The following is a 4,492-nucleotide window of genomic DNA, read 5'->3' as shown; positions in this document are numbered from 1 at the left end:
AACCTGATTAAGATTCTCTCTCTCTCTCCCTCTGTCTCTACCCCATTGCCTAAAAAAAAAGAAAAAAGAAAATAAATTTATAATAGCCATCCTAATAGGTGTGAAGTCATATCTCCTTGCATTTTTAAAAAGATTTATTTATTTTAGAGAGAGAGAGAGTAGGGGTTGGCAGCAGAGGGAAAGGAAGAGAGACAGAACCCCAAACAGATTCCCAGCTGTGCATGGAGCTCAATGTAGGGCTTGATCTCATGTCCTTGAGATCATGACCCGAGCCGAAACTAAGGGTTGGACACTCAACTAACTGAACCACCCAGGTGTCCCTCTCCTTGTAGTTTTGATTTGTGTTTTCCTAAAGATTACTGATGTTGATCATCTTTTCATATGTGTATTGACTATTTATATACTTCCTTTGGTGTAATGTGATTTTTTAGGTACACATTTCCTAATTATCAACCCTAAATATTAATGAGACTTAATCTATTAGCATGTAATGAGTACCTTCTCCCATGCATAATACACCATATGTATGCCTGGCATAGATAAATAACAACCCTAGTAAAGTTACTGTATTTTATTCTTCATTCAGCCAGCTATGATCGAGATAGCCAAGGTGATAATGGAAAGGAAGTCTCTTGAGCAGAGAGAGTCAGACGGGGAATTTTCTAGGCATCCCAGGACTGAATGTTGTGCTCTTCTGCTGAAATGCTTCCAGTTGCCACAGCCCCTGCAGAAGGCAATTGATGGTTGCCAGCATTCAAGGGCATTTCCTGGCAGCTGAAGCAAGGATTTTGCAGAATTAGAGTCACATATGTTATAACAAGAGCCTTAAAAATACCATTCTTTGATACTTTGTCCTTTAAATCTGCTCTCTGAGCAATTTCAGACATGGGAACAAAGGATTCCCTGCAATGAGGGCTTCTGCTCCAACAATAGAAAGTGATGTGATCATCACTGGATGCAGGATAGATCTAAAGACAGGTATAGGCAGATCTGAAGACAAACAGACAAAGGAATGGCTCAGAATCAAGGCAGACACATTTCCGTTAGCCACAGCTGCTTTAAGGTCTCACCAATATCTGAAGGATACAGGACCCCAGAGTAATTTATTCATAAATGTATCCATTACATATGAACACACAGCCTACTATGTGCCAGATGCTGTTTTAGGCTCACAGTGGTGAACAGAACAGCTTCCTGTAATATTAGCACTTATATTTCATTGGAAGAGCTAAGATTATAAGGAGCTATATAAATGAGCAAAAACATAATGTGTGCGGTAGAAATAAGTACTATGCAGAAAGTAGAAAAATTAGAGTCATATTTAATTCTATCTGTAAATTATTATAACTCTATACATACTGAATAGTTATACTAAGCTGTATCTGTACATGGGTTATTCCATAATATGGATTCAATTATCTCAACTAATCTTTCTCTTGTCTTTCACAGCCCTAAGTAAAGAATGTCTACAAGTATTATTAAAAAGAGTAACCTAAGGGGCACTTGGGTGGCTCAGATGTTAAGCATCTGCCTTTGGCTCAGGTCATGATCCCAGCGTTCTAGGATCAAGTCCCACGTCAGGCTCCCTGCTTAAAAGGGCGTCTGCTTCCCCTCTCCCTCTCTCCCTCCCTCCTGCTCATTCTCTCTATCTCTCAAATAAATAAATAAAATATTTTTTAAAAATAGAGTAGGGCAGCCCCGGTGGCCCAGCGATTTAGCCCGCCTTCAGCCCAGGGCGTGATCCTGGAGACCCGGGATACAGTCCCACGTCGGGCTCCCTGCATGGAGCCTGCTTCTCCTTCCACCTGTGTCTCTGCCTCTCTCTCTCTTTCTCTGTGTCTCTTATGAATAAACAAATAAAATCTTTTATAAAAATAGAGTAATCTGAACCCAAGAGTGCCAGCCTATGAGTATACGTGCCAAGCAAGCAACACTCTCAGAAGGGAACCTGATATGAAAAATAATCAAGTAGATGATGCACTGTTAAGTGAGAAAGGACAAGTTGAAAATAAAAGAGGAAGATGAGAAGACTAGCCATAGACTGGGAGAAAATATTTGCAAAAGATACATCCAATAAAGGGCTATTCTCTGAAATATACAAAAAAATTCTTAAAACTCAACAATAAGAAAACAAACAGCCTGATTTTTTAAAATGGGCCAGGGGCGCCTGGGTGGCACAGTTGGTTGAGGGTCTGACTGTTAGTTTTGGCTCAGGTCAGGATCTTGGGAGTTGTGGAATTGAACCCTGTGTTGGGTTCTACACTTGGTGGGGAGTCTGCTTAAGATTCTCTCTCTCTCCCTCTTCGTCTTCCCTTCCCCCTGCTCACACACATGCTCTCTCTCTGTCTCTCTCAAATAAATAAATAAACAATTTTAAAAAAAATAAGTAAAATAAATAATGGGCCAAAGACCTTAACAGACACTCTACCAAAGAAGATATAACAATGAAAGTAAGTCTATGGAAAGAAGCTTCACATCATGTCATCAGAGAAATGTAAATTAAAACAATGAGATATCACTACTGTGTAGGAGAAACTCAACTCTCTTCCCATGTGTCTGTTTTACTCCCAGACTACTGCCACACTCACAACACTGACACCATGTGTTGAGGGAAAGGTGGTTCCCCAACCAAACAATTCTCTGTGATACCAGCTGGAAATCCTGCAATTTAACTCGATTCTGACACTATCTCCCTAGAGATAGCACCAGATCCCACAAGACTGCTGCCCCTCTATTTTAGATGGCAATCGCAAGTCCAAGTTGTCACCTGTGCTTCTGACCCTTTGGCTATCGATTGAAGGTTCTCACTACTCCCATTTTTTTTTTTTTAAGATTTAAAAATTTTATTTTAGAGGGAGAATGAGAGAGAGTGAGGAGGGTAAGGCAGAGGGAGAGAGAAATTCAAGCAGACTCCCTGCTGAACACAAAGCCTGACCCGGGGCGCAATCTCAGGACCCTGAGATCACAACCCGAGCTGAAACCAAGAGCTGGACACTTAACTAAACTGTGCCACCCCGTGCACCTCACCACTCCCTCTTTGGGTTCAATTAGGTCATTAGAGTGGCTCTCAGAGTTCTGGAGAACAGTTTACTTACTGCTTTCCAGCTTATTATAAGAGGATATAATAAAGGATACAGATGAGCACCCAGGCAGAAGAGATACATAGGTAGGGCAAGGTATGTAGAAAGTGGAGTGGAATGTCTGTATCCTCTCTGGACACTGCTCTCCCCACACCTCCGGGTATTCACCAACCTGGAAGCTTTTTGAACAATATACTTTTGGGATTTTTGTGGAGGCTTCCTCAAATAGGCATGATTGATCATTAACTCCATTTCCAGCCTTTCTCTCCTCTCTGGAGAATGGGGCGTAGAGCTGAAAATCACAAGCTTCTAATAATGGCCTCGTCTTTCTGGTGACCAGCCCCCTTCCAGAAGCCCACCAAGAGTTGCCTCATTATTGCAAAAGACACTCCTATCACCTAGGAAATGCCAAGGAATTTAGAATGCTTGTATCGGGAATGGGGGTTAAAGACCGAATATTAGAACGAAAGATGTTCCTATGCTCTTATCACTTAGGAAATTCAAGGGTTTCAAAGCTCTGTGCTAGGAACCAGGGACTGAGGCCAATATATATATTTTCTATTATCTCACAACTACACATCTATTAGGATGGCCAAAATCCAAAGCACTGACAGCACCAAATGCTGGCTAGGATATGGAGCAACAGGAACAGAAAGCTAGTGGGAATGAAAAAAAATAGTACAACTACTTTAGGAGACAGTTTGGCAGTTTCTTACAAAACTAAACATATTCTTACCATAAGATCCAGCAATTGCATTCCTTGGTATTTACCCAAATGAACTGAAAACTTATGTCCACACAGAAATCTGCACATGGATGTTTATAGCAGCTTTATTCGTAATTGCTGAAACTTGGAAGCAACTAAGATGTTCTTTAACAGGTAAATGGATCAATAAATGGTACAATGGAATATTATTCAGTGCTAAAAAGAAGTCGGATATCAAGCCTGGAAAAGACACAGAGGAAATGTATAATATGCATTTAAGTGGAAGAAGCCAATCGGAAAAGGCTACATATTATATGATACCAACTCTATGACATTCTGGAAAAGGCAAAGCTGTGGAGAAAGTAAAAAAGATCAGTGGTTGGCAGGGGTTGGGGGAAGGGAGGGATAAATAAGCAGAACATAGAGGATTCTTTAAAGCAATGAAACTATTTTATATGGCACTGCAATGGTACATAATGTCATTATGCATTTGCCAAAACCTATAAAATGTACATCAAGAGTGAACCCTAATGTAACTCTGGGTGATAATGATGTATCAACATAGGCTCATCAATCATAAGAAATGTACCACTCCAGTGGAGGATATTGATCATATAAAGGGTTATGGGAGGGGAGGGAAGGGGTATATGGGAACACCTGTACTTTTCACTCAGTTTTGCAATGAACCTAAAACTGCTCTAAAAAA

General features: G+C 40.6%; 1 long non-coding RNA gene across 1 annotated transcript; it reads right to left on the bottom strand.

The window, feature by feature from the left end:
• Positions 1-556: 556 nt before the first annotated feature.
• Positions 557-3,459, bottom strand: LOC144320097 (uncharacterized). The gene is made up of 2 exons (XR_013385679.1): positions 3,253-3,459; positions 557-774 (listed from the first exon to the last, which is right to left on the bottom strand). It is a non-coding gene; the product is annotated as an uncharacterized LOC144320097 (long non-coding RNA).
• Between the last annotated feature and the right edge of the window lie 1,033 nt (positions 3,460-4,492).

Source organism: Canis aureus, chromosome 9 (genome assembly GCF_053574225.1).
Source record: "Canis aureus isolate CA01 chromosome 9, VMU_Caureus_v.1.0, whole genome shotgun sequence".
In the NCBI taxonomy this organism is placed as follows: domain Eukaryota; kingdom Metazoa; phylum Chordata; class Mammalia; order Carnivora; family Canidae; genus Canis; species Canis aureus.
This window is presented reverse-complemented; position numbering and strand designations above follow the sequence as displayed.